The sequence below is a fragment of the Rattus norvegicus genome, chromosome 10 (genome assembly GCF_021556685.1).
Source record: "Rattus norvegicus strain SHRSP/BbbUtx chromosome 10, alternate assembly SHRSP_T2T, whole genome shotgun sequence".
Taxonomy (NCBI): Eukaryota; Metazoa; Chordata; class Mammalia; order Rodentia; family Muridae; genus Rattus; species Rattus norvegicus.
Genome location: NC_141543.1, coordinates 78,394,735 through 78,420,265, shown reverse-complemented (window position 1 = coordinate 78,420,265; position 25,531 = coordinate 78,394,735). Strand labels below are relative to the sequence as shown.

At 47.1% G+C, this 25,531-nt stretch overlaps 1 protein-coding gene and 1 non-coding gene across 6 annotated transcripts in view; one reads left to right on the top strand and one right to left on the bottom strand.

The window, feature by feature from the left end:
- Rnf43 (ring finger protein 43) overlaps nucleotides 1-25,531 on the bottom strand; it is a 72,880-nt gene that overhangs the window by 19,202 nt on the left and 28,147 nt on the right. The gene's annotated exons all lie outside the window — the stretch shown is intronic.
- LOC120095369 (U6 spliceosomal RNA) lies at nucleotides 21,507-21,610 on the top strand. The gene has a single exon (XR_015632542.1). It is a non-coding gene; the product is annotated as a U6 spliceosomal RNA (small nuclear RNA).

The window sequence follows — 25,531 nt, the reverse complement described above, 5'->3', positions numbered from 1 at the left end:
CTTCGACATAACAGAGACTCATAGGATGCAGAAATTAACCGCAGAAGTGCACTGCTCTGACTAGCTTGTCATTTCTTCATGGACCAGTTCTCTGAGATCCCAAGACCCCCTCACACTGAGCAGAGGGCAGATCAGGAGAGGGGAAGATGTACAAATATTTACCCACTACTCTGTCCCCAGAGTTAACAGAACCACTGCCAGAGCAGCACTGTTGGAGGATGTCCCTGGCCAGGTGGAAGGGGAGGAGGACCTAGAGAAGAAGTCATCAGATTGCCTGATTCTGAACCAGCAACTGAGGGCATGAGAACCAGAGGCAGCCGCCATTTTAACTGTCTCCTGCCTTTCAGGGCCTCAGGCTCTATCTCACCAAGAGACGGGCACTGCCTCCTGGAGCACAAGAAGCCAAGGTCGTGCAGGACTAGAACTTAGCTCACCTGACTCCATTCTCTGCCATCATGGGCTCACTTTGAATGCAGGGCCAGCCTCCGTTGACCTGGCCAACAGTGATCACGAAGAGAGTAATGGCTTGCACTGACCATTCTAAGCACTTGCATATCACTATGAAGTAGAAAGCTGTTGTCCCTTCTTTGAAGATGAGGAAGGCATGCACCGAAATGCTAAGTAAGGCCCCCTAGAGGACACAGCTGGTCCAGGCACTCAGGAGGCAGAGGCAAGCAGGTCTTTGTGAGCTCAAGGCCAGCCCGGTCTAAATAAAGCCAGTTAGTTCCAGGACAGCCAGGGCTCTGTTACAGAGAAACTCTGTTCTTGAAAACCAGATAAAAGGGGGTTGGAGGTGGGTGAGTTCACGCTGGTAACTGACACCACCAGATCAGAGCAAATAGGAAAATACGTTAAAGGGAAAAAGGCAAAACAAACGAAAGAGCTGGGCACGGGGTCACAGGATGGCAATTGCAGCACTCAGAGGACTGAGACAGAAGGAAAGCCAACGGGTCCGGCTTAGGCTACATAATGAGTTTCAGGCCAGCCTGAGCTACGTGAGCACCTGTTTGTAAATGTTTACATTTGACTTTGAAAACTTATTTTCCATCAACTTAAAACTAAGTTACTTGCCTTACTTATTTATATGGTGTCTTTTCCTTTTCTTTTCTTTTCTTTTTTTTTTCTGTTTGTTTGTTTGAGACAGGGCTCACTATGTAGACCAGCAACTTGCGGCAAACCTCCTTCTCATCTCTGTCTCCCAAGTACTGAAAGAAGTGTGCACCATGATGCCCAGCTGATCCAAAGGCCCAAGTACAGATCCCTAGAATGCCGGTGACCCCCAGATATTGTCCTAGGTGCTCCCCACACACACTCTTTTAGGGGGGTTGGGGGGGGACAGGATCTGTCTGTGTAGCCTTGGCTGTCCTGAACTTGCTTTGCAGACCAGGCTGGCCTTGAACTCACAGAGATCTACCCGCCTCTGCCCTCTGGAGTGCTGGGATTAAAGCCATGTGCCACCACTACCCGGCCCACAAGGTAGGTGGGCTGTGAGTGAACCAACCAACCCACAGCCATGGTTCTCCACAGTCTCATCTTCTCTAGGGTGCCAGACCCCTGTGTCCAAATGCCCTCTAGATCCTTCTGAGGGAAGGATCTTAAATGAGATACCTCAAACCCAGCCTGCTCAAGCCTGAATGAATCACTGTGTAGTATCTAATCCCTCTCAGGGGTCAGAAGCATGATGTCACCCAGCTAGGGGCTAACCTCCCAGTCTCCTCAGTTCCTTCAAATGTCAACATGTAAGAAATCGACAAACTACCAGTTCCCAAGCACTCAGGAGGCAGAGGCAGAGGCAAAGGAAGGATCTTTGTGAGTTCCAGGACAGCCAGAGCTACACAGTGAGACCCTGTCTCAAAACCAACAAAGGAAAGGAAGAAGGAAGGACAGAATGAATGAATGAATGAATGAATGACTCGCCAAATTTGATCAGTTCTATACAAATGCTTTTCCACTTCCACCCTGGAGACCATTAGCTCCCTGCCTGTCTCTTTACCTCTGTTTCTTCCAACTCTGCCCAGCTCATTCCCACCTGCTGCCACCATTGCTCACTACAAATTTAGCTAGGGTTGCCTTAGCCATCCCTTCATACAGCAGCAAGAGTGGCTTCAGGACTAACTTGAGCATGCTTGTCTCTATGGAGAGCTCTCACTAGGCTCCTCGGAGCTCTCGGGATGACGTCTGCACTCTTGACCCCCTGTCCTGGGCTCCGGGACATGGCTTGGTGGGTAAAGGCACTTGGGCGAGCCTCGACCTTGGAGTCACAGAAAACTGCACAGAAGGAGATAACTCTATAAAGTTGACGATCTGACCTCCACAGGTATGCTATAGGACACATGCCCACACATACAAATTGTGTGTGTGCATGCACAGCACGCACAGAGACACACGGACACATTTTTAAGGCTGTGGCTGGCCTGGGTGTACCTCTTCCTAGTCTTCTTATCCCAGCCCCGCCCCCTCATCTTTTCCTGTCCAAAATTAACAACCTGCGTCACTTCCCTAAACACACTTTTGACATTTGCCACTCTGTCCTTTATTTCCCTAGCCATAGTCTTAACCCCACTGTGGTGCATCTGTCTGCTGTCTTTCCTCCTCAGCCCCCGGGCCACCTGTCCCTGCCACTGTCTTATCAGTGCCTGTCATACATGGGGAACTCAGGATTTGCTGAGTAGTTATTGAGAGTCTATAACCAGATGGTTGACGCTAATTTAGTGTACACCAGAACCCTGGCCATGGCTGCTCTGAGGAAGATGGGTGAGCGGAGTGGGTAAGGAGGACTTGGAACTGGAGGACAGAAGTAACAAAAGCTTTCTTATTCTTCCTGTATTTCCTTTCCTGTCTTTTCTCTCCATCTCCTTGCCTCAGGAGCATTTGCCAAAGACCAATGCTGGCTGAAGACCTTTCTTCCTGGCTTTGGTGAAAAGTGAACCCTTTGAGGAAGCGTGAGTGTCCTGAGGGCAGAAAAAAGTGGAGTGTGGAGGGAAGGTCCTGTCTCCAGAACCTTAAAGGAATAGGCAGGACCTAGAGGCACCTTAAAGGGATAGGCAGGATCTTGATGCACCCAGCAGTGGGAATCTGAAGCCTGTGCCCCAGGAGGAGTCTGCTCCCTGCAGAATGACCAAATCAGAGAAGCATCGCCTCAGATACTTACCCCTTTTCCTTCTTTCAGTTCTCCCTTTGCTTCTTTCCAAGACAAGGTCCTATGTAGCCCAGGTTAGCCTCAAACTCAGTAAGTAGCTGAGGATGACTGCGTTTCTGATTTTCACTGAGTACTGAGGTTATAGCCATGTGCCCCAACATCTCGTTGACTCAGGGCTGGGGTGGAACCCAGGCTTCACACTGCTGGGTACGCACGTTATAGACTGAGCCACATACACAGACAAGAAATATATCCAAACCTTTCTTTTTTTCAGTGCTGGAGATGGGGCCCAGGACCTTGCACATGTGAGACACAAATGCTTTTCTCTGAGCTACAGCTCTGGCTGACTCTTCCTCCTCTAATCTCAAAGAGCACTTGCGTCTGGATAACACATTTACGGGGATGAGCTTGGCTACCAGAGCTAGTCTAGGTTTCAGAAAACCCCAGATTTTTGTGCTACTTTGTGAAGGGAATCAATTTTCTGGTCACTTTGAGAACTAGGGCCTTGGAGTCAGATTTAACAGATAATATGTGCTATTTTTTGTACAGTCCCATCAGTAGTGTAAGAAACACACTTGCCACATTTTGCATGGTTTGACTTAGTTACAATGAGAGCTTTGCAAGTCCCCTCAGACGAAACATGAAAACCAGTCATTCCCACCAAGATTCTTCATGACCTGGCTAGGAAGCTTGTTTCTGGGGCATGGGCGTGGGGACACCTTCCAGGCATTCCAGCCCAAAGAAGGGCTCCTGGGGAGACAGCAGATCAGATCTAGGGGACAAAGGCTCCTTAAACACAAATAGGGAAGTGCTCACCTGCCCATTCTTTCAGCAACACTAGAAGGTGAGAGCTTTTGAAATCCAGTGAGGGCATGGCTGGGCGGGGCTCCCAGAAACTGGAGGAAATTAAGGATTAGTGACTGGTGTGTTCCTAATAAAGGCCATGATGCACCTGTCTTAAAGGTACCACGAGGGAGAAGTCAGGAGGGAATACTTGCCAGGGGCAGATCACTCAGGTTTCAAACTGGCTTTGCACACACAACCCCTTGGCAACGACATGTAAACTAGTGCATGCGTTCATGCCCGCGTGTGCGTGTCTTGTGTTAAAATCCTTGTGTTCTAAGAGACATGGTATTGCTATGTTGCTTGGGGTTGCCATGAACGTCTGGCCCTTCTGTGTTAGCCTCTGGAGTAGCTAGGACTACAGGTGGAGAGGGCAGCTGCTAGCTCACGTTGTTTTAGAGACAGGGTCTGACAAGGTAGCTTGGGTTGACCTGAGCTCCTGTCTCTCCAGCATCAGCCCACTCAGTGCCAGGATGGCAGGTGTGCCTGTTGCACCAGCTGTATTTCATAGCTTTAAGTCCACAGTTCTTCCTAGAACTTATTCTTTCTGGTTTGATTTACTCCCAAGACAGAGGTTGGGTTGATCTCACCATTTACCTGCAGGACCTTGGGCAAGTTAGTCTGTGGGCATCCTAGCCTTCATTTCAGAATGGGAACAACAAGGGGAAAAAATGGTTTCTGCTTGTCCTGAAGACAAGAGATAATGACTAGTTAAGTGCTCAGCACAGACCAAGTGCTAGTGCTCATTAAACGGGAGCTATTGTACTCGCAATAATAATTCTCTTCTTATTCCTGGAAGAGACAAAGCTCTTTATGACTCCTTCCTCCCTGGGCGGTCAACGGTGCCTCTCAAAGGCAGCGTTCTGCCAGGTACAGTCTGGGACGGCTCATTATCCTCGGTCACTTCCCTCCTGTTCTCGGTCCTGCAAACCTACCGAACAAGCTCTTCCAGTTTCGAGCCCGCCTTCTTCCCGTGTGAACTCACTGCGGCCTCGCCGAGGGCATTCCAGGGCTCTGCTGAGCTCTGGACTTTACTGCTGGTCTTAGTTCTTCAGCATCTCTCTCCTCCTCTTGGGCGTGGGCTTCTGCAGAGCCTTCTGAGCTCTCTCCCAGTTTCCCGGTCCTCTCCTCACCCCCGCCTCTGCTGCAATAACCTTTTAGTTCTCTTGATTCGGCACTCAGACCTTCACCCAGGGCCTTGGACAGGTAACTCCACCACCCCGCTACAATTTTGCCTTTGTAATCAGGAGCATTGGCCAGACATCAAAGGCGTCCTTCTCCCTACTTCCTCTTTCCAGATTTTATAATCATCCTTAGCAGTGCAACCTCCATTACTTGAACTTAGAACTACCTGGCTTTTATCTCGGGTGGCTGGACACACCAGCATCATAAAACAGAGCTCCTGCTGCTGGGTGGCGGAGGAAGGCAGACCAGCCTATGGGTTTGGCTCTCCTGGCTCCCTTCCGCACTGCAACAACTTCACAGAGGCTCTGGGTTTGCTCACCTGGCCCTCTCTTTAAAGAGATTGATGCTCACCTGCTGAGAACGAGATCCTAACAGCAATTGGGTCTGGAAACTTTGAGAAGTGTTTCTCATTCCCACAAGAACCTGTCTCTGAGACGGCAGAGTCTCCCCATGAAGTTAAAATGTTGGGAAAATTACCAGAAGGTTTTCTCTTTGTTACCATCTCTTTTATAAAGAAAACGTCTTATTTTATTTTATTTTATTTTTTTCCGGAGATGAGGACCAAACCCAGGGCCTTGCGCTTGCTAGGCAAGCGCCCTACCACTGAGCTAAATCCCCAACCCTGTCATTCATATATATATATATATATATATATATATTTTTTTTTTTTTTTTTTTGAGGCAGGGTTTCGTGTAGTCTAGGCTGGCTACAGATTCACTGTGAGGTTGAGGCTAGCCTTGGATGATCCTCGGGCCTCTACTTCTCACGTGCTGGGATGGCCTGCCTGGATACTGTGTGCTTTTTTAAGCTACAGAGGATCATGCTGGTGGGGAGGGAAGCTAGGGAGCAGAGATGCTAGGGTGGACCAGAAGAAAGCTGGAGTGGACAAGTGAAATAGAGAGGCAGGAAGAGGGAAAGGCCCAGGAAGTCTGGTTTGGGACTTTACATATAAAAGGCCTGGTGTAAGAATGAAAAACAGGACTGGAGCCATGACTCCGTGGGTAAGAGTACTGACTGCTCTTCTGGAGGTCCAGGGTTTGATCCCCAGTACTTAGAACCAGTGACTCACAACTGCCTGTAACTACAGTTGAAGGGAATCTGACCCCCTCTTCTGGCCTCCATGGGCACCAAGCACATATGTAGTGCACATACATACACACAGGTAAAACACCCATATCCATAAACAGTAAAATAAACTTTTAAATGAAGGAAGGAATAAACTGGAAATAGTTTACAAGTTGCCGAACGCTTAGCCTGGGTCCTGCCCATCTGAGATCTTCAAATTATTGGAGAGGATGGGGTGGGAGGATCACTGGGACTTGGGCAATATGACAAGGCCCTACCTCAAAGACAACCTGCTTTCTCACAGAAGAAGAAAATGGAACTCTCGTTAAAGGAGGTTACATTCTAGACCCGAGTTCCTACCCTGTCTGCATCACCCTGCCTCCAAGTCTACAAGCCAGAGAGGTATCCTCCTTCCCATGTGAGCACATAGCCCCTCCCAGAGCTACTGTCCAGGCAACTGGGCCCAAAGGCTTCAGAATCTAGGCTTCTCGGCTTCGCCAGCCAGAGCCTGGGCGCCTCTCTGCTCTCTGCCTCCCAGTCTCAGCCTCCTTCTTCCTGATAGGATTTAATATCATCTCTTCTTACAAACCCTTGTCCCCCAAGAGACAGGGCTTCTCTGTGTAGCACTGGCTGTCCTGGAACTGGCTCTGTAGACCAGGCTGGCCTCGAACTCTGAGATCTGCCTGCCTCTGCCTCCCAGTACTGAGATGAAAAGGGGCCGCCACCGCCACCGCAGTGTGGCTTCTAGTCTGCCACAAGGGCAGACTCTGTGCAGAGCTGCTTTTCAGGTGAATGGCCCCTGTTAGACTGGGCTGGGAAAGGCGTGTCCTGAAATCAGAGGTCACAAAAGCTCAGACAGAAACAATGGTCCTCTCCTCTCCTCGGCTGCCCCACCCCCTAGGAAAGGCCTCATTCTTCCGTTTGAAATGTATCTGTCAGGGGCTTGGGGATTTAGCTCAGTGGTAGAGCGCTTGCCTAGGAAGCGCAAGGCCCGGGGTTAGGTCCCCAGCTCCAGGGGAGGGGGGGGGGGGAAGAAATGTATCTGTCCCCATCTCTGACCAAGCCAAAACTCCATGACACAATTAGACCTCTTGATTCGGTGGGGCTTTCCTACCCCATACTCTGTCTAGCCTCTTTGTGTGGAAGATTCAAAAGCAGAAAAAACAGGAGCTGGTTACTTGGGTTGCTTCAGGAATGCCTTGAATGTAAGCAAAGACCACCTGGCAGTGCCAGGCAGAGGGGGGCTCTCAGCCACCACTCCATGTGCAGATCGTATGCCATCACTGAGTCACACACCCACACAAAGATGTCCCCATCAGGGGTTGGGGATTTAGCTCAGTGGTAGAGCACTTGCCTAGGAAGCGCAAGGCCCCGGGTTCGGTCCCCAGCTCCGAAAAAAGAAAAAAAAAAAAAAAAGATGTCCCCATCATTGATGACTGCTGGGTGACGAGGTCCAATGAGGCTGCCGAGGTCCAATGAGGTCCAATGAGGCTGCCGTGGATGGAGGTTACACCGCTGGAGCGCAGCCCATCCTGGCATTCACAGTAATGCTGATGGAAACAGATCCACTGTGTTGACAGTTGTAAAGGTGCATCACGTCCGTATACAGACTGGCACAGGTGATAAACCACTGTGCTAATGGCTCGCCCATCTCCTATACTGTTGTTTTTTTTAAATCATTATTTAACACCTTGGACTTACGGAAAGTTTGCTGTAAAACTGTGTCATCTTATGCTGGCAGCCGCTTGCTACATTTCATTTTTACCTTGTCTCTTGAGTGCATCAAGAAGCCATGCTGAGCAGGGCATGCTGGTGCATGCCTGCAATTCCAGCACTCGGGAGGCAAAGGCAGCAGGAATTATTCCACACAGTTAAGACTACCTCAGTCTACGTAGTGACTCTCAGGCCGGCTAGGGCTACATAGGAAGATTTCAAAAAGCTCCTTAGTTGTATGCTAAGGAGAAAAAAAAAAAAAAAAAAGAAAGACCCCCTTGCCTCTAGAAAGAAGCCATGCAAGTACACATAAAATGCCTATAACTGGTAGGCTGAGGCAGGAGAATAACCATGAATTCTAGTCTACTCTGTGCTATAGAGATCCTGTCAAAACCTCCACACAAGGAGCTGGCAATGTAGCTCAATTGGCAGAGCATACACAAAGCCTTAGGTTTGATCTCCAGTACCATATAAAATGAATCATGGTGACTATGTCTATAATCCCAGGACCTTGGGAGGCAGAGGCAGGATCAGTTCAGTCATTCTTGGTTTTATAGAGTTCAAGGCAATCTGGGTTGTGGTTCAAAACAACAACAACAACAACAACAACAAAACCACCACCACCAAGAGATTCTATTGCCACAGGTACAAGCTGGGTGTGGTGGCACTCCAGGAGATAAAGACAGGAAGATCAGGAGTTCAAGGCCAGCCTCAGGCACATAGTGAGCTTGAGAACAGCTTGTATTACAATTCCTTTTGGAAAACACAATACAAGAGATGTGGGGGAGAGGGAAGAGGAGGAGGAGGAGGAGGAAAAGAATCTACCTCAAGGGACTGGCTTGTAACCATGTTGGCACAAAGACAAATGCACCCATCACACTTCTCAGAACATCCCCTCTGTTAGGAACGATTTCCAGATACAGAGGCACTAGAAAGTTATAGTTATGAGTAAATAAGAGGGACCTATCAAGACTCAGTGGTCACATCAAATATCTTGAAGGCTGAGAAAAGAAGCTCGCAAAGGTTAAAATCTTAAAAGATGCTAAGCACCTGGGGTCTGAGTCAAGACAATGGTTAGGTTTTGAAGCCCATCTGGGCTACAGAGTGGCCTTTTCCCAACACATACATGCACAGGCTCGTGTGCACGCGCGCGCACGCACACACGCACGCACGCACACGCACACACAGACACAGACACAGACACAGACACAGACACACACACACACACTTCTTAAAAGGCACCCTAGTTACGTGAATTGGGTACCTATTCTCCACCAGGTGAAGTACTCAAGACTCCACCTCCAAGAATCCCAGGAAGCCCTGCAGATCACTGAGTTCTGACACAGTCCTGGGACTCTGCAGTACAGAAAGCCCCGGAGGCCTGTTCGGTCTTTTCAACCCTATCCCAAGAGAGGCCCTTTGCAGGGAAGTCAAGGTCTGGGTCAAGTGGCTGTTTTTAGGGAGAATACCTAATCCTTTCATTTCTAAGATGAAAGCTTCTGAAGCTTTGCCCAAGTTCTTTTTTTTTTTTTTTTTTTTTTTTTGTTCTTTTTTCGGAGCTGGGGACCGAACCCAGGGCCTTGCGCTTCCTAGGTAAGCGCTCTACCACTGAGCTAAATCCTCAGCCCCAGCTTTGCCCAAGTTCTGAGGCAGGGCCTTACTCTCCTCTCCCCACAGTTAAGTGAACTAATTGTCCTTAACCCAACAGCCTGTTTCAAACAGCTTCCCTGTCTTCTGCCTTATGCTTTCACTGTTTCGATTCTGGCCAAACTCATGTCTGAGGTGGTAGGAATAAAGAAACCTGCTGGAGTAGGTGCTGTTTGCTTCCAAGTCATCCTTAAGGTTAAGACTTTGGCTGGACGTGGTGGCACATGCCTTTAATCCCAGCACTCAGGAGGCAGAGGCAGGTGGATCTTGTGAGTTCAAGGCCAACCTGGACTACAGATCAGAGTTCCAAGGACAGCCCAGGACTACACAGAGAAACATTGTCTCAAAACAAAACAAAAACGGTTAAGACTTTTAAGTTTAAAAGGCCCCAAACTAAAGCCAGACAGTTACTTATGAAAAGACTAAAAGAGCAGGTGTGGTGGTAAGGGCCTTTCATTCCAGCACTCAGAGGGTAGAAGCAGGCACAGAGATCTCTGGGAGTTCCAAGACACCCCAAAGCTACACTGAGAAATTCCATCTCAAACCAAAGCAACAATAAACAGAACAAAACAAAAAGCAAAAGAAAGAAAAGAACTGGGTGAAACCCAAGGAAACCAGAGTGTCCAAATGTGCCAGAGGCTCATCTGAACTTCACTGTGAGCTTAGCTTCAGCATGCCAAAGGGCTTAGCTTTCACTGGTCACCTTCACACTTGTTCAGGTGTCTTTCAGCCTAGTGTCCAGTTCCGTTCCAGCTGCTGTCTTCTACAGCTGGCTTTCCCTGTAGCTGAAAAGCTCAGAGGGGGGAGACATTGTCTCCAAATGGATCAGTTAGACTAAGTCTTCTGAGTCCAGCGCGTAAATGCCAGCTGGTGAATGGGGCTGGGTGACACTCTATGGTTCAACGTGGCTGATCCCAGTCTCTGGCTCCTGGGCAGTGTCGTGAATTACATTTACTTTCTAACATTGTGAGGGGTGGGCCTGAGCTTCACTAAAGAAACAAGAGATGGAACACGGGGAGGTTGCACTTATGAATTACATTAGGAGGAAATGCACACGGATTATTCAAGCCACCAGCCAACTCTGATGCTCAATGTACCCTCAGAAGCTATTGGGAGGCTGACATCAGCCCAAAGAGGCTTCTGTTCAGAAGAGACAACGGCCAAGAAAGGCTTGTGTTGGAGAGAGCCCAAGGCTCCAGCCCAACAGCCTTTGACCACAGCTCTGATTCCTTGTCCATGGGGTGGCCCCGGGGAAAGAGGCCTGCCTTTGGGGGGATTGTTTAATGATTTGCCAGCAAAGAACACAGCAAACAGAGTGCTGGCAGCTGCAGGGAAGACACAGGAGAGTAGACGTTTTTATTCCCACCCACGGCATAACCTTCCAGGTAGGGAATAAAGAAAAAAGTGAGATGGTGTTGGGAGAGCCTGGGGTGTGGATGCCATTTGGGGCTCACATTTCACTGGGTCTCTGTGCATGGTGCCTGGATAGCATAGCACTCATACCAGCTAGTGTTTCTGTCTTCTGAGTAGTTCAAGATGTCTAACAGCACCTCTCTCTCTCTCTCTCTTTTTTTTTCTTTTTTTTTTCTTTTTTTTTTTTTCAGAGCTGGGGACCGAAACCAGGGCCTTGCGCTTGCTAGGCAAGCGCTCTACCACTGAGCTAAATCCCCAACCCCTAACAGCATCTCTTTAGCTCCTAGAAACTAACTAAAAAGTAGCACACACAAGACATTTTCATCCATTTATCAATCCCTAAGATAGCTCTTGTGTTTTAAAAATTATGTACATGCGCCATGCAGAGGTGCCAAAGCCCCTTGGAGCTGGAGCGGCAGGTGGTTTGTGAGCTGACCCACTGACATGGGTGCTGGAAACTGAACTCAGGTCTTCTGGGGGGCCCTATGTGTTCTGAACCACTGAGGCATCTCTCCAGCCCAGTAGTACTTTTTGTTCGCTTGATTTTTTTTTTTTATGTTAGAATTCTGAGAACTAAGGAGAATAAAACCAGAAAAACAGTCTTATCTTGTGTGTACAGAAGTATATAGTCTGGACAGATGTTGCAGGGGTTAAGGGCACTTGCACTTATTGCTCTGGCAAGTGCCTAGGTTCAGTTCCCAGCTCCTACAGGGTGGCTAATTAATCACTGTAATTCCAGAGAAGCAGATACCCTCTTCCTGGCCTCCACAGGCCCTTGCAAGCCCGTAGTGCAAAAGATGCTAACCCATGTGCATAAGATTAGTCTCTCTCTCTCTCTCTCTCTCTCTCTCTCTCTCTCTCTCTCTCTCTCTCAGGATTATATTTATTCTATATGAGTACACTGTAGCTGTCTTCAGACACACCAGAAGAGGGCATCGGATCTCATTACTGATGGTTGTGAGCCACCATGTGGTTGCTGGGATTTGAACTCAGGACCTCTGGAAGAGCAGTCAGTGCTCTTAACCACTGAGCCATCTCTCCAGCCCCCCAAGTCTCTTTTTTTAAAATATTGAAAAAGTATTTTAAAATATTGAAATGGGAGAGTTTGTTGGATACTAAAATCCGTTTTCTTTTACTTCCCCCGGGCCTTGCTCTATCTTTACTCCACGGGTCAGAGGACAAATGGCACCTCCACTATGTCCTATGAGCCAAAGATACCCATAATCTTACACTGGTTTTTTGCCCTCAACTCCTCAAAACAAGGCCTTCACTTTCCCTCTAACCAGCTCCTCATTCCTAGATTTGAGCACTTTCCATTTATTTCCCTAGAGCCATCCATCTAATCTATTCAAAATTCTTGGAGGACAGAAGACATGGGATCTCCTGGAGCAGCTGGAGTTGTAGGCCATTACAAAACACCTTGGTGCATACTAGAAACTGAACGTGGGTCCTCTAAAAGGACAGCACATTCTCTAAGCTACCTTCCCACCCCCTATTCAAAATTCTTAAGTGACTGTTAGTATTAATCAGCGTTCCATTATGGCCCCTCCCCTATTCACTTCCTCTGTGAGAGGTCCTAGTTATATAGTAGGTGTTCGATAAAATATTAGTCATGTTCTCCTTCCTGCAGAGTACATCCTGAGCTCCTCAGAGTCAAAGACAAGGTCTCCTTTCACTGCTTGCATAATGCCAAGCACAAGCAGGTGTTAGAAGAAACGCATGCTAAGTCACATTCTAACTAACAAATGACATGAATTTGGTGAGCACCTTTTCTTTTTTCTTTTTGTCTTTTTTTTTTTTTCAAATTGGATATTTGTTTATTTACATTTCCTCCACCTAACCACCCACTCCTCCCCACCTTCCCGTCCTGACACTGGGCGGGGTCTAGCCTTGGTTGCAAGCCCCTTCAGCACCTTCAGTCCTTTCTCTAACTCCTCCAATGGGGACTCTGTTCTCAGTTCAATGGTTGGCTGTGAGCATTTGCCTCTGTATTTGTCATGCTCTGGCAGAGCCTCTCAGGAGACAGGTATATCAGGCTCCTGTCAGCATGCACTTCTTGGCCTTTCCTTCAGTCTCTGCTCCAAACTTACTTTGTCTCTATATCTCTTCCTATGAATATTTTTGTTCCCCCTTCTAAGAAAGACTGAAGCATCTGCACTTTGGTCATCCTTCTTCTTGAGCTTAATGTGATCTGTGGATTGTATCTTGGGTAATCCAAGCTTTTGGGATAATATCCACTTATCAGTAAGTGCATACCATATATGTTTTTCTCTGTTTGGGTTACCTCACTCAGGATGATATTTTCTAGTTCCATCCATTTGCCTATGAATTTCACGAAGTCATTGTTTTTGATAGCTGAGTAGTGCTCCATTGTGTAGATGTACCACATTTTCTGTATCCATTCCTCTGTTGAAGGACATCTGGGTTCTTTCCAGCTTCTGGCTATTATAAATAAGGCGCTGTGAACATAGTGGAGCATGTGTCCTTGTTATAGGTTGGAGCATCATTTGGGTATATGCCCAAGAGAGGTATAGCTGGGTCCTCAGGTAGTGCAATGCCCAATTTTCTGAGGAATGGTGAACGCCTTTTCATTTGATCAGGAAATGACTATTTTTTAGATTCCTGCTTTCTCGTCAGAAACCTGCAAACCTTCCCAACCCTCCTCTCTGGAGTCTGGGCTTGAACTCTTCTTCCCCAGGGCTGTTATACAAGCATACGTGTGCTGTCTATGGACTCCTTATAAACTCAAAGTTAGCTCTATAGATTTTGGACCTCATAAAAAGAGAGAGTTCTTGACTTTCCTTTTACCCAGCATGCCTAAGCCTCCTCTATTACTGTGAGAAAGACTCGCCTTTTCCAGGAAGACCTTCTTAGTGACCTCATCCTCTCTCAGGATCAGTGTGGGGAACCAAGAAATACTGCAAAAAGCCCTCCCACCAACACTTGTCAAAGGACCGTCTGTGAGCATGGACAAGTCAGTCAGAAGTCTACTACAGCCCAGTATACGCATACACACACACAGGATCTTAAAACCACATGCCGGGGCTGGGGATTTAGCTCAGTGGTAGAGCGCTTACCTAGGAAGCGCAAGGCCCTGGGTTCGGTCCCCAGCTCCGGAAAAAAGAACCAAAAAAAAAAAAAAAAAAAAAAAAAACCACATGCCAAATATAGCACAGGAAATGCAAATTCAAGGAGGGAGAGGTCCACATTGAGATTAGAGGAATGTGAAGTGCCTGCCTAGACTAATCTGGTCTCTGTCCATGGCTTTGGAAGCACTCTCTTGTCATTTGGGGCCCTGAAGAGAATCTCCAGACTTGACCCAAAGCTATCTCGGGGGAGAAGTCATTTAAAGGCTATTAAATCAGTTTAAGAAAACATCCCTTTAACATTGCCCAAAAGAAGCTCTTGTTGCCCCAGGGACGGGCTTTAGCTTTAGCTGGCTGAATGTCTTGGGTGAACTTCAATCCCTACTAAGATTTTATAATGACCAGGCCCAGTGGTCTGTACAGAGAAGTTCTGGGAACTTCGGTTCAGTCCCTGTACTATTCTGAATTTTTCCTCCGAGGGAGTCTTTCTGCTTACCTGTGAGAGATGAAGTAACTTCTTTCTCTATCCTTTATTCTCAAAAAAGTTGATACACATGAAACCCATGATTAGCAGCCTTTGTTTCAGCTTCCAAGGCCTGATCAGCCTGCAGCCTACCCAGCCCCGGAGGATGTCTATACGCTACCTCACACCAAAGGCACGGGTATGTGTAAATAGTCCAAACAACCCTTGACTTGGTTTTTGTGGACTATGAGCTCTTTGCTGCTCCCTAGGTGCTCAAACCTCTCTATTTTTCATGTTAGGCACAGAGAGTTAAGATACTGAGAAGATAGCCTAGAGCTAGTAGCCGGAAGAAGACTCACTCAGTTATCAAGCTGGCCCTGAACAGAAGTTCCTGTTGACGTTGGTCAGGAGACTCAGAGAAACGCCATGGGCATACTGAGTGGGTAGAGGTGCTTCGAGGGTCAGGGAGGGGAGCCAAATTCCTCGGTTGGAGAGTTCACAGGGCAACAGCGATCAATACAGCACTTTTGATCTGCACAGTTACTTAGGTACCAAGCACCACTACCCTTTGTCCTTTTTATGCTTCCCTCGCTAATGGCTAATGGAGCTCTTTAACCTGAATTAAGATTATTGTTTACCTTTAGATGTTGCAAAGTGCTTTATAGTCCTCCATTAGCTATTCTATTCTCATTTGCACCACCCACCTCACGAGGCAGGTTACCTCAAGACAGAAGAGACAACACAGTGGGCACGGAGCTTGTGACTGAACCCTGGCCATAGACTTCACAGACTCAAGCTACCGGTGCTTGGTAGACCACATGAGGAAGCATGGAGTGAAAGGCTCACGATCTTTACAAGAGTTTTCTTGGAGGAGGAGGGAGACCCAAGGCAAAGCAACCGCTCTCCAGTAATTTGATAAAAGCCTGCACATTTTTCCTTTTTTTTTTTTTTATAGTATAGAATAGAGTTTATTCAGGGCATGGGGAGGGGAGTTGAAGGAGTAGGGACAGAGAAAGGCAGAGAGAGAGAGTAGAGGAGTAGAGGTCTGCATGAGCATGTGGGGGGGGAGAGTGGAGAGAGAGAGAGAGAGGGTAAGGAGCAAGAGGACAGAGCAAGGGCTACTTTGATTTGTTAGCAATAAAACTGACAGTTCTCACTAGCGCAAATTAAATGTGTGCCAACTAAACGCATCTTTACTAGGAAAGTGGCCCTCTTGACTAATTGCCCCCATAAACAGGGCTGAGAAGAGAGGGAAAAAAAAAGTGTCTGAACATAATGGTGTCCGTTGTTTCCTGAGAAAGACATCAAAACTAATTGCAGAGAAGTGTCCCTTGAGGACTGTGAGCCTGGACACTGGATCTTCCTCATTGTCCGTGACGCGTTGGGCTGACTGGGCTGACCCTGCACTTCTGACTATCCTCCCTTTGTAATTCTTTCCTCCTTCCTCCTTCCCTTTCCCTCTCATGTAGACACACCCACACTTCCTGACGATACACTCTCTCATCTCTAGGAGGCACTCTCCTCAGGAGTTCCTATATATCTGGTATTTTCAGATGATTCCTATGTCAGGTCCCCAAGGTCAACCTGGCCTGTGGTTCCGTGGGCCCACTAGACACCAATTGTCTTAATGGTACCTGGGAACTCAGATATATGGAACCTAAATATCACTTTCTCCCAGCATGCCACCCTGAGTCAATAAGCCTTCTTGTCTGACTTACCTTTGTTAGTGTCTCCACCCTTTCCCTGGAGACGCACACTGAGCACCACAGAGCCACTACGAGTCCTTCCTGTATCTAATCACTCCCCTTCTGTCCCTAGAGTCAGAGGCTCTAACCAGTCTCTTAGCATTCTAAATGTCTCTGTGTCGCTGTAGGAACAATCTTCCTAAACAAAATGCTAGCCCCATCATTGCTCTGTCCAGACATCAACAATCTTCTGAACTAAATTCAGACCTTGTCCTATCAAGTATAGCGCTGTACGGCCCCTGGAAGCAGTAAACTTGTTTTTGCACTTTAACTCTGGCACTTCTAGGATGTGAGTGATCTTCCCTAGCTGAATCTTTATCAAAAGTAGACGGAACAGGGCTAGAGAGATGTCCTAAGCAGATAAGAAGTGTGTATTGCTTTTTCAGAGAATCTGAGTTAAGTTCCTAGTGCTATGTTGGGCTGCTCACACTGCCTGTAATTACAGCTCCAGGGAAAGAGATCCAATGCCTCAGAGGGCATCCACACTCACGTGTGTGTGCCCAAATACAGGTGTACACATATGCACAATTAAAAATAAAGTTAATAGGTTATGTGTGGTGGTGCATGCCTTTAATCCCAGCACTGAGGAGGTAGAGGCAGGTGGAGCTCTGCGAGTTCAAGGCCAGCCTGGTCTACATAGTGAATTCCTGGCCTGTTTATAGTAATGATAATGATAATAATAATAATAATAATAATAATAATAATAATAATAATAGTTTGGTTTGGGACCCTGTGACAAGGGACTTGAAGTGCAGATTTTAGGCATCAAAGCAGACCTGCTCTCCAGGTTCTCCCAGCATCCCTCAGTCCCTACCTGGCATACTGTCCCCAACTTGTCCAGAGGTTGGGCTGCCCTTCCCCCCTCTTCCCTATATAATCCAGACATTTTGGTCTCTTTCTTTTTCTTCTCTCTTTCCTCTTCTCCCTCTCTCTGACAATACTCTATTGATTTCTCTCTTCCCCCTTCTCTCTCTTTCCTTTCCCCTGGTGATTTCTCTGGCCTTCGTCCATGGGACCAGTGAACAATCCTGAGAGCGGCTTCCCAATAAATCTGCATTTAATATAATCTGATTTGGCTTGAATTGGCTCATTTCACCGGAGGAGAAATAACCTATCAATAATAATAATAATAAAAAATAATAATAAATTTTAAGAGAACAATATCCAAAAAGATCACTGTAGTGATGAAATCCCATATTTAAGACACAAGCTATTTCCACACACAGTATGGCTACAAAGTATGACTTCTGCTTGTCTCCTTGGTGTCATTTCTGTTTCCTTCCTAAGTGTACCTCTTGTCCAAAACAAATGGTCCGACAGTTCTCACACTCTGTTAGGACAGATGCAAATCCCATTAGCCTTCAAGTGTATACACTGCTTCTTTCATGGGGGGGGGGGATCACTTATAGAAATGCGCAAAACATCTTGTGCCTTTTTATATTGTACACTATTTTTTACTTTGCACTTTATATGAGAGTGTGATTTCAGGGGAGGCTTGTCTTCCTATCTCACCTGGCAGTCTCCTAACATAATGATCAATAAATGAATTCTTTGGTATAAAAAGCTTGAGCTTTTGGTCTCCCAGGAGTGTGCTTGTTTGAATTACACACTAAGCACTTTCTAAAACAGCAAACAATTGAAAGAGGAGCTAAGTGAGTCTGGAACTCAGTCCAATCCTCAATCCATCCTAAATGGATGTCAGCCAGCAGGAATAGTCCAGACCTTGTTCCTGCTTAAGATACAATAAGTTGGTTATTGGGCGAGCCACAGAAATCCATTTACATACTTTTATTTTTATTGTATTCTACATTGCATGTCAAGGCCAGAGGTCAATGTTAAGAATCTTCCTTGGTTACTTACCACCTTATTTTTGTGATAACATCTCTCGCTGAACCTGGATCTAGAACCTGGGTCTCCAGTCAGTGAGCTCCAGGAATTTACCTCTCAACTCTGGCCTCACCTCCCAGTACTGAGGTCATAGATGAATGCGGCTGCATCCAGCTTTTCAACTGGATGCTGGGATCCACACTCAGGTTCTTAGGCTTGTGTGGGAAGTCAGTTTCCCAACTGAGCTCTCTTCTAAGATCCATCGAATACATTAAACATTATTTTTAGATTGACTTACATGTATGAGCGTCTTGCTTGCATATGTTTGTGTACTGTATGTGTGCCTGCTGCCCATGGAGGTCAGAAGAGGGCATCAGGTCCCCTTCAACTGGAGCTTGGGTAGTTTTGAACAAACATGTGGGTTTTGGGAACTGAACCCAGTCCTCTAGAGGACAAACAAGTGCTCTGAACCGCTGGGCCAACTCTCCAGCAACTCTCCCCCATTAGAATACATTTAAGCGAGAACATATTTGTCACAGAAATGGGCGGGACAGATCGCATGCCATCTGTACTAGGAATCAATCTCCATTAGGCTGATGACGACTCCACCCATGTAGAAAAGAGATTCTAACTGCCATGGATTTCATGGGTTCTGATGGATTTCACGTCTAGCTTCAGCTTCCTCTGGCTTTCTTCCAATATTTTCCTCTCGGCCCAGTTACCAAGTGGGTAATTATATGACATCAGCTATCATGGGGTGGCCGGGACATAAGGCGGCCTCATAGAGTCATATAATATGGCACCAAGTTTCTGAATCACCAACCACAGGTGCATGGACTCTCCCCAGCACTACATCCCTCTTCATAAAAGCCGCCTTATCTGCCATTTCTGTTGACACAGTGACTGCACTGAGGGCACTTTCCTCTGCTCTTCTTTCTTACTGTTTGTTCTCTGTCCGGGCGGGTACTCCTGTGTACAAGCTTGTAAATGGATTCTTGTGGTGCAAGAGTGGCTGGCACCCAGTCACCAGGCCTTGCTTCTCTACTCAGGTAGGCTGACCTCGGAAACAGCCGCATATCTGCTGGCTAAGCCAACACCCACCCGGGATACTTCAAAGGCTGAGTCCCCCTCCTAGCCAAATCACTAACTACTGTCTGCCACTAAGCTGATACTAAGCCTGGGCTTTGCCAGACCTGTGTCTGGAGCTGTCTTTCTCCCCAAAATAACAGTCCCTACACTTTCCTCCAAACCCTCTGTAAGAAGGAAGGATCAAATGGTACCCAGTGTTCCTGTACAGGGAATCTCTGGTTGTGACCGCCAAGCATGAATAGATGGGCAGACGTGCATAGAGACATTCCTTGTGGACATAACAGAATGGTACTAAAGTGTGCTCTTTACAAGTTGACAGGTATTTGATGAGCCATCTACTTTCTTGCTAAAATTGTGCTGGGTTTGCCCTCAGTCTCCTTGAGGTCAGAACACACATGATGTATACAAGGTCAACGATGATCCACAAGGGTCTGTTATCTAGTACTACACTCTGTCTGTGACACAGCCAGCAGGCCCTGCAGGATTGTTAGGGTCTTCAAATAGCTCTTAAAGGGGGGAGGTTTTGGATAGGAGAAAATCAGCCATTTAAAAATAAGGAGTTCTGGTCTATTGACACCTTTCAAATGGATTTTTTTTGGAACATCTTGCTTTAGCCTTGAGAAGAAACAAAGGGTGAGGCCAGGGGAAAGTGCCTTTGTAATCCGTTTCTCACAAGTCTTCCTTTGAAAGAAAACCGTTTCTGAGAGAGTCTTAGCTGGGCCTCTGAGGTGGATATTTGTCATAAAGGCCAGATAAACTGAGCCTGGTCTCCAGATACCCAAGTGGAAGGAGTCTCCCAAAGGCTGTCCTCTGACCTCCATGCACTTGCCATGGTATATGCATGTCTGCACGCACACACACGCACGTAATAATACAAATAATTTAAACATGATGTTTGGAGAGCTGAGGTGGGGTCAACACGGTGAAGGCTACTTGCCTGTGTAGAGCCAGGGTCTGAATGTGCGGAGAGTGAGAGACTTTGGAGCACTCTATCCTAAATGGATGTCTTCATTAAATCCTTCTTCCCCTCCCTTCCCCTCCTCCCCTCCCTCCAGGGCTCAAGGCTCTACGTGGAGAGGAGGCAGAAACATTCTCAGGACCAGAGGTGAAGGATGGCTCACACCGAGGAAACAGTGGCTTGCAGACACAGCAGACACAGCAGGGCTGATTCCCACATGAACTCACACACATCTGAGCTCACCAACTCGGCGGGCAGCACACAGTGGACCCACACAGGTTCAAGTTAGAGGGGGTCCCAGCTCAGAGAGGGGGGAGTAGACATGGGTTCCCACCCCCAGTTAAGAAGTTTTCTATAGGGGTTGGGGATTTAGCTCAGTGGTAGAGCGCTTGCCTAGCAAGCGCAAGGCCCTGGGTTCGGTCCCCAGCTCCGAAAAAAAGAACCAAAAAAAAAAAAAAAAAAAAAAAAGTTTTCTATAATGGACAACTATTTGTAAGGGAAAAATTAGATTTCTCCAATGGGGTCTCACTGGGTATACCAACCACACTTCAGGACAGGCCCCACACTGACCAACACAGACTGAACTAGATGGTAGTCTTGTTTTGTTTTCGTGGTAGACTTTTTGTCTCATTTTGCTTTATTTGAGTATTTTTTGTCCTATAGGTCTTTTGCTTGTATATTTTTGTTTCCGTTTGCGCATGCATGTGTGTGTGTTTCTTGGGATTTTTTTTTTTTTTTTAATAAAGAGAAAGACAGAGGGGAGGACCTGGGTAGGTGTAGAGAATTTGGGAAGAGTTGTAGGGGAGAAAAAGAGACGAGAGTTTGTTCTCCTATTCAAACAAAAGGACTCACCCTAAAGAGAAGACTCTTGTTCTGAATAAGAGGTGCTTACATTGAAACAGTATTGGGTAGGGCTCTGGGGCTAGTGCCTATCATGCTAGCACTCTGGAGGCTGAGGCTGGCTGAGTGATCATGAGTTGGAGGCCAGCCTGGGCAACACAATGGGTACAAGGTTACCCTGTGTACACAGAGCAAAATTCTCTCCCAAACACCACACTCCTCTCAAAAAAAAAAAAAGGACATTCGCTGTTGTGAGCATCTTAATTTTACTGTGAAGATTAAACCGAGAGTGGAATGAAAATGGGTAGAGACAAAAACCAGCTATCCCAGAACCAGGACTGGCTCCATGAGGGCTTGACCTGGGGCACAGCGGCAGTTATGAGGGGTGAATCGAGGATGTTGTGGGAGAAGCACTGAGAGTATCTGTTGACAGACTGGACTGCAGGAGGGGAGGAGTCGGTGTTCTAACCTGAGAAATGGGGCTGCGGCTAGGGTGCTTGCTTCAGTAGCTCATCTGCCAAAATCGGAAGGACGCAGAGATTAGCATGGCCTCTGTGTGATGATGGCATACAAATTCGGGATGTGTTCCATGTTTTTAAAAACAGAACACAAGATGTTCATTATCCAAAGGGGTAAACTGAACGTGGAGGGGTAGCCTTCAACAGGGAACATCTTGGTCACGAAGAGGCTGAAGGAGAGACGACCTTTGAACCTGGTAGGCAGTTGGTGATGAGAATGGTGGTTTGAGCCTGGCTTGGTGATCCGTGTTTGTATGGCTGGGACTCAGGAGGATAAAGCAGGAGGCCTGTAAGCTGGGATTCAGCCTGGGAAACCTGGGCTACATAGTGAGTTCTAAGCCATCCTGGACTACACAGTGATGTGCTATCCCAGCAGCAACAAGAAGAAGCTCGAGTTTGAGTGGACAAATTGGAGGTACAAACTTGCAAAACAGTGTTTCTGTCTTTAGACCTGGCTGTAGGATGGGGCAGTTTTTATTCTTTTAAAGATTTATTTCATGTAAGTGAGTACACTGTAGCTGTCTTCAGACACACCAGAAGAGGGCATCAGACCCCATTACAGATGGCTGTGAGCCACCATGTGGTTGCTGGGATTTGAACTCAGGACCTCTGGAAGAGCAGTCGGGGGATGGAGCATTTTAAATGCTAAGAGTAACATGAAAATGTTCAGAAGGAAAAAGTGCCAGAAAACGAAGTTTGTGGCTGTTTGTGGGCTCATCTGAGCTGACTTCACAGTGAGTCCAGAGGGATGATGCTGTGTTATTTGCTATGCCACAGGGCAGCTCAAACTGGCTTGGGTCTTTTTTTAAATTGAATATGATTAATATTGTTGCTGTTTCTGGGGTGTGTGTGTGTGTGTGTGTGTGAGAGAGAGAGAGAGAGAGAGAGAGAGAGAGAGAGACAGAGAGAGAGAGAGAGAGAGAGAGAGAGAGTGAGAGTGCATGTCACGGTGCTCATGTAGAGGTCACAGAACAACTTTGTGGCATCTGTCTACCCCTCTCTACCTTCATGTGGGCTCTGGGGACTCAGTGTGTCAGGTTTGTAATATTAGCATCAAGTGCCTTTGCCCAATGAACCTTCTCACTGGCCCCAACTAGTTTTTTGTTTTGTTTTGAGTCAGGGTCTTACCAAGTAGCTTGGGCTACCCTGGAACTCTGTGTAGACCAAGCTGACCTTGAACTCCCAAGTGCTGGGCTTCTGTAGCACTGCCCAGCCATCCTGTTGGTTTTAGCACAGACTAAGGGATTCACTGGCTCAAGAAAGTGGAACAAAGGAAAATGGAGGGCAGGGCAAACTGGGAACCTTCGCCCTGAAGAATGGCAGAGACTGAGCCAGAGCACTGGCTCCATCCCCTGAGCCGCATGGCCAGTTCTGTAGTCTAGTTAATTGTTTTCCCTAGAGCAGGCTCCCACATGCCGCCTGCTGTTTTCAAGTCAATAAGACATTGAATGGCTGGTGGTGGTAGGTAGGCAACTGACCTAGCCTTGGGGACGTGACCTCTGAGGCTGCGTTTTATCTCTGCAAGCAAGACAAAAATCTATCGTAATCAAGTGGTCACTTAGGAAAGATGAAAGCCAATCTGTCTCAAGCACTGTTTGGCTGTTTCCATGCGATGACAGCTGAAACAGTTAGGTCACAATGACTATAAGGTGGGGAGTAGCCTAGGGCAGTGGCTCTAACACAGTCTCCAGGCCAGAAGCACCAACCCCACCCACGAATTTTCAGGGAGTTTCAGGCCCCACATCAGATGCACCAGGTCACCTACGTGAATTTTAGCAAACCTACAAGTGTTCTGCTACACCATGAACTTGTGCAACAGGGACTGGAAAAGGAGACAACAATTCCTGGCATTTTCTCCACTAAATAGAAGAAAAACAACCAGGGAGGGAAGCCAAAAGTCAAGATTGGTCATGTCTCAAAAGGCAGATTCTGTATTCATGAAGAAAATCAGAGGATTCCTCTGTCACCTCCCCACCACATTGAGGCTGCAGGTGACCTCAGAGTTAACCAGTGCCTGGGGCTGAGCCAGTCAGAGAGCAAGTTTCCTTACACAAGTACTATATGAACTCTGGGTTTCTGTGATTCTGCCACTTAAATGGGACTTAACATCTGCTTTCAAATAACCGCCCTCCCGTACACCATGAACAAGTAACAGTGCTGAGCCATCTTGATTGATTTAGCGTCTGCGCTTGTATGAAGGGATGGACGGATTTCTTTAGAGATCGAATTGCCGCCTTTCCCTTGAAACAGGGAAAATGTCAGTTGTCTCAGATGAAAGGAAGGACGCCCTGGCTCATCCTTAGCAAGTCAGTGAGCTGGGGCCCAAGCCCTGATGGACACTGAGGCAGACATCCCCCAACCTCCCTCATACACACATACAGCGCACACACGCAGTTTACTGAATACACCGAAGGCTGGGAGCTGGGCACAAACGAGAACACGGTCGGCAGCTCTGTCTTCTTTTTTATCCCAGTTCCCCAAAGCTATCTTCAGAATCAGCACAGAAAAATCCAGATGGAGAGAAACAGACAAACCTCAAACGCAAAATAAATAAGATGACCCAGAAATCTGAGCAAAATGCAAAGTAAACAACTGAAATGGGAGTTGGATGAGGAGTTCGGGTCTATGGCAGCCTATGCCATCCCGGGAAGAATGTCTCCTGGCTCTGTTTTCCTTTAGTTGGGAAGAGCGAGGCAAATGCTAAACTCCTGTTCTGCAGAGCAAGAGTTTAGCTGCTTACACTCGAGATTTTGGTAGAAGGGGCAAACCCTGGATCTTTGATGATTGGCTTCTAGAATATTCAAGTGAGGTTTTATTACATACCTGTTTAAACAGGGCCTAGGACTAGGCATCTAGATAGGCTGGTAGAGTGCTTACCTAATACGCACAAGGGCTTGGGCTTGACCGCCCAACACTGAAGAAACTAGACATGGTGGGTCACGCCTATAATCCCAGAACCTGGGATGTGGAGCAGGGAGACACAAGCTCAAGATGGTCCTTGACTACACAGAAAGTTTGAGGCCTAGGCTGGAGACAAACAACAAACAAACAAACAAACAAACAAACAAACAAAGGCTTTGTCAAGTGACCCCTTTCTGACATTAGTCTCTACACTTGAACATTTTCAAAAATATTAATCAGAAAAGGGCTTTCCTATATTTGGCATGGTGGCTAATATCAATAATCCCAGTGTCTGGGACACAGGCAAGAGGATTGCCTTGAGTTTAAGGCTAGGCTACAGAGCGAGACCATGTCTAAAATGAAGAAAGGAGGCAGGGTCAGTGTCTTTGGCCACTAATATGCTTTGGTGAGTTGCAACTGGGTTTCCTGTATCACTGTTAGGGTCCAGAACACCCAGTGGGAAAACAGGCCTCGGAACTCTGCCCCTTCTCTAAAGGCTGAGACAAAGGTTAAGGGGCTGCTTGTGCAGCTCAGTTGATAAGAATGCTCTCGCAGTACAAACAAAGCCTACATCTGTTCACCAGCATGGCAAACCCTGGGTGTGGCGGGTCACGCTTGTGATCCCAGTGCCGGGGAGGTGGAGGGCAGAGGATCAGGAGCTCAAGGTCATTCTCGGCCTAGACTACATGAGACTTGGTTTCAAAAAACAAACACAAAACTCACAAGTTTAACGATTTCAGTGAAGTGCACAAAACACTCAATTGCTCAGCGACTTTCATTAGAGAAAGGAAGTGAAAGAGAGACTTGAAAGAAGCTACATTTTTTTTAACACACTGAAAAATGTTCTTCTTTTCACAGAAGGCAGTGGGGTTTCCCCGTCGGCCCCGTGTGCAGGGCTACTCTCTCACTGTGAGCTCCCATAAAACCCATTGTACAGCTTACTTGGCACTTACTATAAACTCTGGACAGCTTATCTCTCCAATAGATCTAGTATTGTCTTAAGGTCTCAGCTAGCTAGTACCTCCAGGGCAGGAATGTTTGTTATCTTTGGCTCCTGCCGAGGTGGGGGCTCCACAGCATAGCTTAGACCCTAAAGTAG